This window comes from Triticum dicoccoides, chromosome 5B (genome assembly GCF_002162155.2).
Source record: "Triticum dicoccoides isolate Atlit2015 ecotype Zavitan chromosome 5B, WEW_v2.0, whole genome shotgun sequence".
In the NCBI taxonomy this organism is placed as follows: domain Eukaryota; kingdom Viridiplantae; phylum Streptophyta; class Magnoliopsida; order Poales; family Poaceae; genus Triticum; species Triticum dicoccoides.
This window is the reverse complement of record NC_041389.1, coordinates 664,246,099-664,260,153: the sequence shown is the minus strand read 5'-3', so window position 1 is coordinate 664,260,153 and position 14,055 is coordinate 664,246,099. Positions and strand designations below refer to the sequence as shown.

Below are 14,055 nucleotides of genomic sequence, written 5' to 3'. Positions count from 1 at the left end.
GACGACGGAGATGAGGGCGGCGACGGGGACGGGGGCGGCGACGGGGACGGGGGCGGGCCCGGGGCGGCGACGGAGACGACGGCGGTGACGGGGACGGGGGCGGCGACGGAGACGAGGGCGGCAACGGGGACGGGGGCGGCGACGGCGACGGAGATGACGGAAACAGAGGATGAATGAAAATTTCATAAGTCGAGTATATATAGAAGGCACCTTTAGTACCGGTTGGAGCCACCAACCGGTACTAAAGGCCTGTTTTGGCCAGGCCAAGCGGCGGGAAGCGACCCCCTTTAGTACCGGGTGGTGGCACAAACCGGTACTAAAGGACCCCCCTTTAGTATCGGTTTGTGCCACGACCCGGTACTAAAGGGGTCGCGCTGCTACCCCAAAGTTTAGTCCCACCTCGCCGGGCGAAGGGCAGCCGCACTGGTTTATAAACCCAGCCACGACTACCACTTCAAACTCCTCTATATAGCTAGCAGGCTTGTGGGCCTAAACTCTGCGTGCTGCCCTGTGAGTCTGCTGGGCCTTTAAGGCCTGTAATCACACACCTGTAGCCTATCAGGCCCATAGGGCAGTGCCCCAATTTTTTTATAGTTTTTTCTTTTCTGCTTTATTTTCTTCTATTTATTTTTGCGTAGTTTTTTGTATAGTTTTTTCTTTTCTGTTATATTTATTTTCTTCTATTTATTTGTGAGTAGTTTTTCATCTAGTTTGCCAAAATTCAACATTTTCAGAGTTCATTTTGTAGTGATTTTCAATTTCACGGTCATTTTGTAAACGATTGAAAAATAGCAAATATTTTTTTTTCTTTTCTGCTTTATTTTTTCTTCTATTTATTTCTGAGTAGTTTTTTATTTTCTGCTATATTTATTTTCTTCTATTTATTTTTGAGTAGTTTTTTATATAGCTTTTTTTCTTTTCAGCTATAGTTTTTCTTTCTTTTTTGCTATTTTTTCTGTTAGTGCCCGTAGTTTTCAAATTGGAATAGTTTAAATTTTGAATTATTTGAAATTAGTGTGAATTTGTTTGCAAATAAAATTTCTTCGCGTTTCAAGTGCCAAAACACATAACTATCCTAACTATTACAGAGATTCCGCTCTCGGTGTGAAACACAGAGGAAAGTGATGATGGCTAGTGAAGCCGATCACATCCCAGATCTTTGGGTGTGAAACTTTTTCTTCGCGTGTGTCCCTTTGCGCCGTAACCATGGAAAATCTTCATCATTTAATGGGATGCTCGGGTCAATATTCACTGTGAATGGAGCAATTTCATCAAACTTTTCATAATCTTCTGACTTGTCTGTCTTGTCATCCACTCCCACGATGTTTCTCTTCCCAGAAAGAACTATGTGCCGCTTTGGCTCATCGTACGATGCATTCGCTTCCTTATCTTTTCTTTTTCTTGGCTTGGTAGACATGTCCTTCACATAGAAAACCTGTGCCACATCATTGGCTAGGACGAATGTTCGTCTGCATACGCAAGATTGTTGAGATCCACTGTTGTCATTCCGTACTGCGGGTCTTCCATTACCCCGCCTCGTGTCATATTGACCCATTTGCACCGAAATAAAGGGACCTTTAAACCACGTCGATAGTCAAGTTCCCATATGTCCTGTATATAACCATAATATGTTTCCTTTCCCGTCTTGGTTTCTGCATCAAAGTGGACACCACTGTTTTGGTTGGTGCTCTTCTTATCTTGGGCGATCATGTAAAACGTATTACCATTTATCTCGTACCCTTTGAAAATCATTATATTCGAAGATGGTAACTGGGATAGCAAGTACATGTCATCTTCAATAGAGGTGTCATGCATGGTACGTGTCTGCAACCAGCTGGCGAAACTCCTGGTTTGTTCACGTGTAATCCAGTCATCAGACCGCTCCGGGTGTTTGGAGCGTAGCAAATTCTTGTGTTCATCCATATACGGAGCCACCAAGGCGGAATTCTGTAGAACTGTGTAGTGTGCTTCAGTGAGAGAATGTCCGTCCATACATATTATTTATTCCCCTCCTAGCGTGCCTTTTCCATCCAGTCTGCCCTTATGCCGCGATTCAGGAACACCAATCGGCTTAAGGTCAGGAATAAAGTCAATACAAAACTCAATGACCTCCTCATTTTGATGGCCCTTGGAGATGCTTCCTTCTGGCCTAGCACGGTTATGAACATATTTCTTTAAGACTCCCATGAACCTCTCAAAGGGGAACATATTGTGTAGAAATACAGGACCCAAAACGTTAATCTCTTCGCATAGGTGAACTAGGACGTGCGTCATGATGTTGAAGAAGGATGGTGGAAACACCAACTCGAAACTGACAAGACATTGCACCAAATCATTCTATAACATTGGTATGATTTCTGGATCGATTACCTTGTGAGAGATTGCATTGAGAAATGCACATAGCTTCACAATGGCTAATCGAACATTTTCCGGTAGAAGCCCCCTCAATGCAACCGGAAGCAGTTGCGTCATAATCACGTGGCAGTCATGAGACTTTAGGTTCTGGAACTTTTTCTCTGCCATGTTTATTATTCCCTTTATATTCGATGAGAAGCCAGACGGTACCTTAATACTGAGCAGGCATTCAAAGAAGATTTCCTTCTCTTCTTTGGTAAGAGCGTAGCTTGCATGACCCTGATGTATGCCGTCTTCTCCATGCATACGTTGCTAGTCCTCCCGTGCCTCAGGTGTATCTTTTGTCTTCCCATACACGCCCAAGAAGCCAAGCAGGGTCACGCAAAGATTCTTCGTCACGTGCATCACGTCGATTGCGGAGCGGACCTCTAGGTCTTTCCAATATGGCAGGTCCCAAAATATAGATTTCTTCTTCCACATGGGTGCGCGTCCGTCAGCGTCCTTTGGAACAGGTTGTCTGCCAGGACCCTTTCAAAATATCACCTTCAAATCCTTGACCATATCATGTACATCAGCACCAGTACGGTGGCGAGACTTCGTCCGGTGATCCGCCTCACCTTTGAAATGCTTGCCTTTCTTTCTTACGGGATGCCTTCTCGGAAGAAATCGACGATGTCCCAGGTACACATTCTTCTTACAACTATTCAAATATATACTGTCGGTATCATCCAAACAGTGCGTGCATCCGTGGTATCCCTTGTTTGTCTATCCTGAAAGGTTACTGAGAGCAGGCCAATCATTGATGGTCACGAACAGCAATGCCTTTAGGTCAAATTCTTCCTGTTTGTGCTCATCCCATGCACGTACACCTGTTCCATTCCATAGTTGTAAGAGTTCTTCAACTAATGGCCTTAGGTACACATCAATGTCGTTGCCGGGTTGTTTAGGGCCTTGGATGAGCACTGGCATCATAATGAACTTTCGCTTCATGCACAACCAAGGAGGAAGGTTATACAAACATAGAGTCACAGGCCAGGTGCTATGGTTGTTGCTCTGCTCCCCAAAAGGATTAATGCCATCTGCGCTTAGACCAAACCATACGCTCCTTGCGTCATCTGCAAACTCCTTCCCGTACTTTCTTTCGATTTTTCTCCACTGCAACCCGTCAGCGGGTACTCTCAACTTTCCGTCTTTCTTACGGTCTTCTCTGTGCCATCGCATCGCCTTGGCATGCTCTTTGTTTTGGAACAAACGTTTCAACCATGGTATTATAGGAGAATACCACATCACCTTGGCAGGAATCTTCTTCCTGGGGCGCTCGCTCTCGACATCACCATGCTCATCGCGGCTGATCTTATAGCGCAATGCACCACATACCGGGCAAGCGTTCAAATCCTCGTACTCACCGCGGTAGAGGATGCAATCATTAGGGCATGCATGTATCTTTTGCACCTCTAACCCTAGAGGGCAGACAACCTTCTTTGCTTCGTACGTACTCTCGGGCAATTCGTTGTCCTTTGGAAGCATATCCTTTATCATTACCAGCAACTTTCCAAATCCCTTGTCAGATACACCATTCTCTGCCTTCCATTGCAGCAATTCCAGTGTGGTGCCCAGCTTTTTCTTGTCACCTACGCAATTCGGGTACAACAATTTTTTGTGATCCTCTAACATGCGCTGCAACTTCTTCTTCTCCAAATCACTTGTGCAGTTTCTCTTTGCATCGGCAATGGCCCGACCTAGATCATCAATGGGCTCATCTGATGCCTCTTCTTCAGCTTCTTCCCGCATTGCCGGCTCAGCTTCTTCCCGCATTACCGGCTCAGCTTCTTCAACCATTGTTGTATCATCGTATTCAGGGAACCCATGGCCAGGATAGCTGTCGTCGTCCTCTTCTTCTTCATTGTCTTCCATCATAACCCCTCTTTCTCCGTGCTTGGTCCAAACATTATAGTGGGGCATGAAATCGGACTCAAACAGGTGGACGTGAATGGTTCTTGACGTAGAGTAATTGCGATCATTCTTACAGCCAGCACATGGACAAGGCATAAATCCATCCGCCCGCTTGTTTGCCTCAGCCGCAAGCAGAAAAGTATGCACGCCCTCAACGAACTGGGGAGAGCATCGGTCATCGTACATCCATTGCCGGCTCATCTTCATTACACAACATCGAATAGACCAAATTAATACAAGTTCATACATAAAGTTCATACAACACTTAAATGCAACAAACAAATAACTCTCTAGCTAAAGCATTTAAATGCAACAACAAATGCGATCAAGATTGCAACTAAGGTAACAATTGATCCAACAGCATAATGATACCAAGCCTCACTATCAATGGCATATTTTCTAATCTTTCTAATCTTCAAGCGCATTTTTTCCATCTTGATCTTGTGATCATCGACGACATCGGCAACATGCAACTCCAATTCCATCTTCTCCCCCTCAATTCTTTTCAATTTTTCTTTCAAGTACTCGTTTTCTCTTTCAACTAAATTTAACCTCTCGACAATAGGGTCGGTTGGAATTTCTGGTTCACATACCTCCTAGATAAAAATATCTATGTCAACTTGATGGGCATAATTATTTGTCATAAACACGAAATGCAACAAATAGTTTTAAAAGAGAATATACCACATCCGAATCATAACAAGGACGAGGGCCGACGGGGACGGATATCAAAACCATGGAACTATGTATAACAAATAACGTACGGGTAAGATAATTATTATACGAGTAACTATATATCCAAATCACACAAACATATTTTTTTTATATAAAATTTCATGAACAAGAGGCTCACCACAAGGTGGTGCCGGCGACGGGACGGTGCGGGCGATCGACGGTGGTTACGACGGAGATTTAGAAGGCACTAAGTAAACCACACCTACATATGCAAACTAAGTGTTATTTTGACCTCAAATTGCATATAAATCAAATACTACCACATATAATTCCTCCCAAATTACTAAAACCCACAATTAATCACTATATAAACCAATGCAAGAGCTAATCTAGCAATGAGAGATGAAAGGACAAAGTTGCTAACCTTGGTGATCATTTGAATGGATGAGGGCCTGCAAATCTTGACAAATTTGGGGCAAATTTTGTGATGAACTCGAGAGGAAGAAGGGAAGAACAAAAGAGAGGGAGAGGGGAAAGGGGGAAGAACAGAGTGCTGGTGGACGAAGGATTTATATAGGACGACCTTTAGTACCGGTTCGTGCCACGAACCGGTACTAAAGGTGTTGGAAGGGCCTCACTCTGACAACATCCTGCCACCACTCTCATTAGTACCGGTTCGTGGCACGAACCGGTGCTAAAGGTTTGCCACCAACCGGTACTAAAGAGCTCCTCCCGGCTAGCCGTTGGAACCGGGACTAATGTGTCTCACATTTGACCCTTTTTCTACTAGTGAAAGTATCAAGTGAAGTTAAGAAAATGACTCAGGACCAAATCTTGGCATTTGAACGAAGTGGAAAGGTTTCATTCCTTGGTCATTGCTTGACGGTAGACGATATTAAGGTAATAGTCCATGATTCTAGTGGTTGTTGATTTTAGGATTTGGTGATTTTTATCATAAAGTTTTAGTTTGTGTCAAGAAGGGAAATTATGTTGCTTTATTTTGTATATCCATTAGATTAAAAAATAAAGTCCCCTAATACTTCTTCAAATGACAAGATATATTTGGCATATTTTCTACTGGTATTCTTCCTGAATATCACAAGCTCATGTCTCATGATCTTTCATGAATTTACATATAAGATTTGCACCAGTTGGCACAGAACCTACAGATTTTACTGTGTTTTGATTTCTTCGGAATATACCTGATAAAATTTGTATATTTAGGTGGTCCAACAATTCAAGCGTCCAGCAAATATGTCAGAGAAGGAAATGGATGCTGCAGGAGATGGTATGGCACTAATTATATTAAATCATGGTAGCAGTTGCGCTTCTTTCAGACGATAACATTGGTATGCTGTTTTTTGGTTGTAGGTGATGTTTTGGTCATATTGGATCTTACAGCTGATCAATCGTTGTTTGAAGCTGGAGTGGCTCGCGAGGTAGTGAACTAATTCTTTCTTTATGTAGAACTGGTGCTCTCTGTTTTCATATAGATTGTTTGACGAAAAAAGGTTTCCCCCCGCCTTTTATATTATAAAGCAACGACCACAGCAACAACCACACGGTTCAGGTAGCAGGATCCAATACACGCACACCACAGGGATAGGTTGTTTCAGTATTTCCTGTAATGAAATTTACATACGATAGATGTTCGCTGTCTGCCGCCGCATGGGTTCATTTCTTGATGCCTGAATTCACTAATTTTGCTTGACCCATGTCATGATGGTTTAGTAATAGATCAAAGGATTACCTGAAACTCCAATAATGTGATAATGGAGATCTAAAAGATAACACTGTCGCAGGAACCATGATGAGCTGTTTTGATGAACACACAATGTGGTCTCATAATTTTACTTTATCTATCCAGGTCGTAAACAAAATTCAGAAGTTACGTAAGGTTGGTCAGCTGGAACATACGGACCTGGTTGATGTGTATTACAAATCTGAAGATGATAACAACACACTTCAAGAAATATTGCAGTCACAGGTAAGCTAGTTTAGTTTAAATAAAGGTTTATTGTTTCAGAGATCAGAATATTGCTTCATGAAATCTACTGTTATTATCTGCAGGATCAGTACATTAGGGATGTGCTTGGTAGTTCACCAATCCCAAAGGCAATGGCGCAATCAGATGTGGTGAGTTTAGATCTTATACAGTTTCAGCTTTCTGACTTCAACCTTAGTCAGCTAGCAATCCATGAAACTTTGCTTCATTCTGAGAGATTTCTGTACTATGGCACATTCCAGTATGGTAGTTAGCCTGCTTTAAGCTGATGTTCTCACATCTTCATAAAGCCCACAGTATGAAAAGAAAAACAGTTTTTTTTTTGCTTACTTTGTTAGCATAAGAAGCTGTTTTTTTTTTAGAAACAGTTTTCATGCAGCTTGTGTGCTGTGTAAGTTTTGAAGTTTATGTTGCAACTTCCTTGTAATGCAATAAATTTGACTTCATGAATAATTTGAATGTAATGTGGTTTTGGGTAACTTGAGTTAGTCAGAGAACTTCCAGTTGTGATGTTATGATGTTGTTTGCAGGTTTTCATCTGTGAGGATTTCCACGTTGTACACGGCATGTCGTTTGTCATCTACATTGCAAGGTGCATCCCCGTGGTCACATCTGATCTCCTTCCCCATGCCGCAGGTAAACTGTTACGCTTCTGCTCTAGAGTGTTAAATTATGATGTAAATTCTAGTATCATGTTGGATTAGACGTAGTACAATTGGTTGGGCCTTTGCGTTGACGTCGACGCGTACGAGTACAACTCGTTTACTTGTCCTCCAAGGACTCTCATGTATTGCCCTCTTATATACCCCATGTAGTCGCACCTCAGACGACCTGTCGTCTCGTGCTTGTAATACTCCTTCATCATAGTGATTGCGCCTTCGTGTGTCCGTGATTTTCTCCCGCAAGGGTTTTCACGTAAAAATCCGTGTCTCTCTGTCTCGTTTATTTCTCGTTATTATCTAACAGGTGGTATACAGAGCCAAGTTGCAAGATATGAGATTTGAGACGAGAGAATTAGGGTTGCGGTTTGTTCCGCCGCCGACGTCCCGAATCGCCGAGACCGACTGGATTTCCGTTGCACACGACTCGTCGTTCCGAAGACAGACAACTTTCCGCTGCGCGCGGCACCGCAGAAATCCGCGTCGAACAGTGCAAGGATCCAGGTCCCAAGGTATTTGGCAGCAAGCGATCTACCAGCCGTTGCTTCGTCGCGTGGAGATAGAGGCCAAATCAAGTTCATCTACAAGTACTAGTTGAGTACTGTCCACGTGAAGAGATACATTAGCACGAGTTTCGAGATCTAATTGAAAAGTGCTACCGCTGTTGCTACTTCACGTGACGTGAGGTTGTGCTAGTTCAGCTTTTGTTCTGTGTTCGTCCGTCCGTTGCTACGTCCAGCCAAATACTACCAGGTGCTACTGTTCCTAGTTCTTTGCTCCGCGTAATTTAAATTCTGTCAAGAATTTTTCTTTCGACTTGTACTACTTTGTGCACAGATTTATCTACTCATGACATCCATGAAGTATGATTTTCCGCTGCTGGATCATGACACAAGGTTTATCCTATGGCAAGTCAAGATGCGGGCATTGTTGGCACAGGCCGACTATGATGCAGCACTGGATAGTTTTGGAAAGAACAAAATTTAGGATTGGACTGATGAGGAGAAAAGAATTGATTGTAAGGCTTTGTCACAAATTCAACTCCATTTGCATAATAATATTTTGCAGGAAGTTTTGAGCGAGAAAACTGCCGCCGCTCTATGGTTAAAGCTGAAAGGGATTTGCATGACTAAAGATCTCACCGGCAAGATGCATCTGAAGCAAAAATTATTCCTGCACAGATTACCCGAGGGAGGTAATGTTTTGAATCATATTTCAGAATTTAAAGAGATCATATCTGATCTAGTTGCAATGGAGGTTAAGTATGAAGAAGAAGATACTGCTTTAATGTTACCTTGTTCACTGCCAAGTTCTTATACCAATTTTAGAGACATCATATTATACAGTCGTGATACTCTCACGCTTAATGAAGTTTATGAAGCTTTGAACTCCAAGGAGAAGATGAAATTAATGGTGCCTCATGATGGTTCGAGTTCATCCCAAGCCGAGGGATTATCTGTTCGTGGCAGGACAAAGGAGAAGAACTCCAATAATGGAAACAGAGGCAAAAGTAAAAACGGCTACAGGGGCCGGTCGCAATCCAGAGACAAGAAGTATTACAGGTATTGCAAGAGAGACATGCATGACATCTCTGAGTGTTTCAAGTTGCAGAACAAGGAAAAGAGGAAAGGTAACAAACAAGGTGAAAATTCTGCTAACGTTGCTCGTGATGATAGTTCTGATGATGCTCTTGTCGTTATTGCTGGATGTGCCGAGACCAATGATGAGTGGGTACTTGACACCGCATGCACTTTTCATATGTGTCCACATAGAGATTGGTTTAATACTTTTGATTCCACTACTTTTGCTGGTTCCATTTTGGGTTTTGATAATTCACCATGCAAGATTGAAGGCATAGGTTCTATTCGAATCAAGATGTTTGATGGCATAATCAGAACTTTGACAGATGTTCGGTATATTCCGAAGATGAAGAGAAATCTTATCTCTATGAGTGCCCTTGATGCAAAGGGGTACAAATATTCAGGTGGAGATAGTGTTTTGAAGGTCACCAAAGGTTTCCTTGTTGTGATGAAAGGTGACTTAAGTTCGACCAATGGTCTTTATTACCTTCGAGGTTCTACCGTTTCAGGTAACGCTACTCCAGTTGTTTCAAAGAATTCTGATTGTGATGCTGCTAACCTTTGGCATATGCGTCTTGGACATATCAGTGAACTTGGTTTAGCAGAGTTAAATAAGAGAGGTCTTCTTGATGGATATTAACCTGGTAAATTGAAATTTTGTGAGCATTGTATCTTCGGCAAGCACAAGAAGGTGAAGTTCAATACTTCGACCCATACAACTGAAGGTATTCTTGATTATGTGCATTCTGATTTATGGGGACCATCTCGCAAGAAGTCATTAGGTGGTGCAAGTTACATGCTGACTATTATTGATGATTATTCGCAAAAAGTTTGGCCTTATTTCTTGAAGCATAAATATGAAGCATTCTCAGCATTTAAGGAGTGGAAGATTATGATTGAGAGACAAACTGAAAGGAAGGTAAGAATACTTTGCACTGATAATGGTATGGAATTCTGTTCTAAGCAATTTAAGAATTATTGCAAGTCTGAAGGCATTGTCAGACATTACACCGTTCCTTATACTCCTCAACAAAATGGTGTTGCTGAGCGTATGAACAGGACCATTATTTCCAGAGCCCGTTGCATGTTGTCCAATGCAGGTTTGCATAGGCGTTTTTGTGCTGAGGCTGCTTCCACTGCTTGTTATCTCATTAATCGTTCACCATCTATTGCTCTTAATAAGAAAACTCCAATTGAGGTATGGTCTGGTTCACCTGCTGATTATTCACAGTTGAGAGTTTTTGGTTGCACTGCTTATGCTCATGTTGATAATGGAAAGTTGGAGCCTAGGGCTGTTAAGTGCATCTTTCTTGGTTATAAGTCTGGTGTTAAAGGTTTTAAATTGTGGAATCCTGAAACCCAGAAGGTTGTTATTAGCAGAAATGTTATCTTTAATGAATCTGCTATGTTACATGATGTTTCATCTACTAATGTTCCCGTTGAGAGTGAACAGCAGCCTATTGTTCAGGAGCCTACTGTTCAGGTGGAGCATGTTATTGATTCAGGTGATACATCTGGTAATGAAAATGTTGATGCACATGATGAACCCGTCGTTGATGATGAATATGTCACTCCCACTCCAAATTAGCCTATTGTTCCACCCAGTTGGAATCTTGCACGTGACAGAGTTAGACGGGGTATTAATAAACCTGACAGGTTAATTGAAGAGTGCAATATTGTTTCTTTTGCTTTATCTGTTGCAGAGGAAATTGAAGGTAATTCTGAGCCTTCTTCATATTCCGAGGCTATTATTTCTGGTGATAGTAATAAGTGGATGACCGCTATGCATGATGAGATGGAATCACTTGAAAAGAATGACACTTGGGATTTAGTAAAATTACCTAGAGAGAAGAAACCTATTCGTTGCAAGTGGGTTTTCAAGAGGAAAGAAGGTGTTTCTCCTAATGATGAGACAAGATATAAAGCAAGGTTAGTTGCTAAAGGTTATAGCCAGATTCCAGGTATTGACTATAATGAAGTCTTTTCTCCTGTTGTGAAGCATAGCTTTATTCGCACTTTACTTAGTATTGTTGCCATGCATGATCTTGAGCTTGAACAATTGGATGTTAAAACTGCATTCTTACATGGAGAATTAGAAGAGGATATTTATATGGAACAACCTGAAGATTTTGCTATTCCTGGAAAAGAAAAGCTTGTCTGCAAGTTAAACAAATCTCTTTATGGATTGAAGCAATCCCCTAGACAGTGGTACAAGAGATTTGACACCTTTATGCTCTCTCAAGGTTTCAAAAGGTCTAATTATGATAGTTGTGTTTATTTGAAAACTGTCAATGGTTCAACTATTTATTTGCTCCTTTATGTTAATGATATGCTTATTGCTGCAAAGAGTATGTCAGATATTGATGAACTAAAGAAGCAATTGAGTAATGAATTTGAGATGAAGGATTTGGGTGCAGCAAAGAAAATACTTGGCATGGAAATATCCAGAGATAGACCGTCTGGAAAAGTATATCTAAGTCAGAAGGGATATATTGATAAAGTTCTTCGTCGTTTTAATATGCATAATGCCAAGCCGGTGAGTACACCATTAGCTGCACACTTCAAATTGTCATCAGCTTTATGTCCTAAGTCAGATGCCGATATTGAGTACATGTCTAGAGTTCCCTATTCAAGTGCAGTTGGTTCACTTATGTATGCCATGGTTTGTTCTCGTCCTGACCTATCATATGCATTGAGTGTTGTCAGTAGATACATGGCTAATCCTGGAAAACAGCATTGGAAAGCAGTTTAGTGGATTTTCAGATACCTGCGTGGTACTTCTAATGCTTATTTACAGTTTGAGAAAACTAGAGATGGACTTGTTGGTTTTGTTGATTCTGATTTTGCTGATGATTTGGATAAGAGAAGATCGCTCACAGGTTATGTTTTCACCATTGGTGGTTGTGCTGTGAGTTGGAGAGCAACTTTGCAGTCTATTGTGGCATGTTCCACTACTGATGCCGAGTATATGGCTATTTCTGAGGCTTGCAAAGAAGCTATCTGGTTGAGAGGTTTATACACTGAGCTTTGTGAAGATTCATCTTGCCCTACCGTATTTTCTGATAGTCAAAGTGCCATATATCTTACAAAGAATCCAATGTATCATGAGAGGACAAAGCACATTGATGTCAGATATCACTATATTCGAGATGTTGTTGCTGAAGGTGATTTGAAGGTATGCAAGATAAGTACTCATGATAATCCTATTGATATGATGACAAAGCCAGTTCCGACCAATAAGTTTGAGCTTTGCTCAGGCTTAGTTGGTATTTCTCATTAGTCCTATGGACTTTGACGCACAAGGTGTTTATGCTGATTTGGATGGAGTTATTCACTTTCTTCGACTACTGGAGGGAATTTGGATAAAGGTGGAGATTGTTAAATTATGATCTAAATTCTAGTATCATGTTGGACTAGACGTAGTACAACCGGTTGGGCCTTTGCGTTGACGTCGACGCGTACGAGTACAACTCGTTTACTTGTCCTCCAAGGACTCTCATGTATTGCCCTCTTATATATCCCATGTAGTCGTACCTCAGACGGCCTGTCGTCTCGTGCTTGTAATACTCCTCCATCATAGTGATTGCGCCTTCGTGCGTCCGTGGTTTTCTCCCGCAAGGGTTTCCACGTAAAAATCCGTGTCTCTCTGTCTCGTTTATTTGTCGTTATTATCTAACATAGAGCGCAAGTGCAAATCTTTCATGCATGTACTCACTCTTTTCGTTGTTCACACCATACCATTCTTTGGGAGGCAAGTGATTTTATGTGTGTGCTTTGACGGAACAGGCAACAGTGACCACGTCGATGCATTAAGAGCTTATTTGCTGTCGAGGTCTCTGGCCAGACTGAAGAGCGAATTCCAGGCTGGAAATGGCAAGGTAGGGCTGTCTAACAATGTTCTAACAGCGTTCTGGAAGTTTATTATTTGGCTCTTATATGTTTGCCTTTGTTTCAGATTACCGTGAACTGCATTGAAGGCTATCCACCAATCGACCTGCAGCTAGGAAAACATGTACTTCTGAGCTGCAAATAGAGTAGCTGGCGGCAGGCTAGTTTGGAAAATTATTATGCAGCAGTCTTGGTCATCCTTTCTTCATGGAATATTGGAAGCAACGCAACGGCAAAATGTGCGAGCATATTCATGTTTCCTTTCAAGGTTGGAGGTCTGGTTTGAATGATGTCCAACTTCTTCGACATAGATTTACCGAGCAGGGTTTTAACATATAAATAGATGGAGCAGCAGCTTGTTGTAACCTCTTGTACAGGTTGTTTTTCGGTTTGTCTCCGTGTGTAGTTCTTAGTTTTCCTCTTGGTAGTTTGTGTAGTCACCTTTTGTAAACACCGCCTTTGGTAGTTTTATTTCAAGGAAGAAAAGAAAAGTAGAATCTGAATCTTTTGGAACTCTGCTCTTTTAGTTGTTATTATCATCTGTTCTTTTTACAGTAACAAGAACAGATGATGATAATGATGGCTGAATTTCAAACAGGAGGAAATATGCTCGATTAGCTTGCTTCAAATCAATAACTGCACCCTATTATTTGTCTGATAATATGGTTGTTTTTCAAGCAATCAGTGCTACAGATTCCTATATGCCGTTGAATAGCTACTCAGGGCAACCATCTCTTTGATCAGAGAAGTTTGTCATGCCATTAGTGCAGATTCCTTCACATATCTAGAGATTGAATAAAGAGGCTGATGGATTGGAAAGGAAGCGATGATTGGAAATAGGAAAGCCATGCTTCCTGCTCTGTTCGGTGTAATCAGGCTTATGTCATAACAATCATACGTGTAATACCCCCGAGGGGGTTTGCTGTCTCAAATGAAGATT

The 14,055-nt window shown here is 41.7% G+C and overlaps 1 pseudogene; it reads left to right on the top strand.

Annotated features, from left to right (window-relative positions):
* LOC119310433 overlaps nucleotides 1–13,260 on the top strand; it is a 45,240-nt pseudogene extending 31,980 nt beyond the window's left edge.
* Nucleotides 13,261–14,055: the final 795 nt, after the last annotated feature.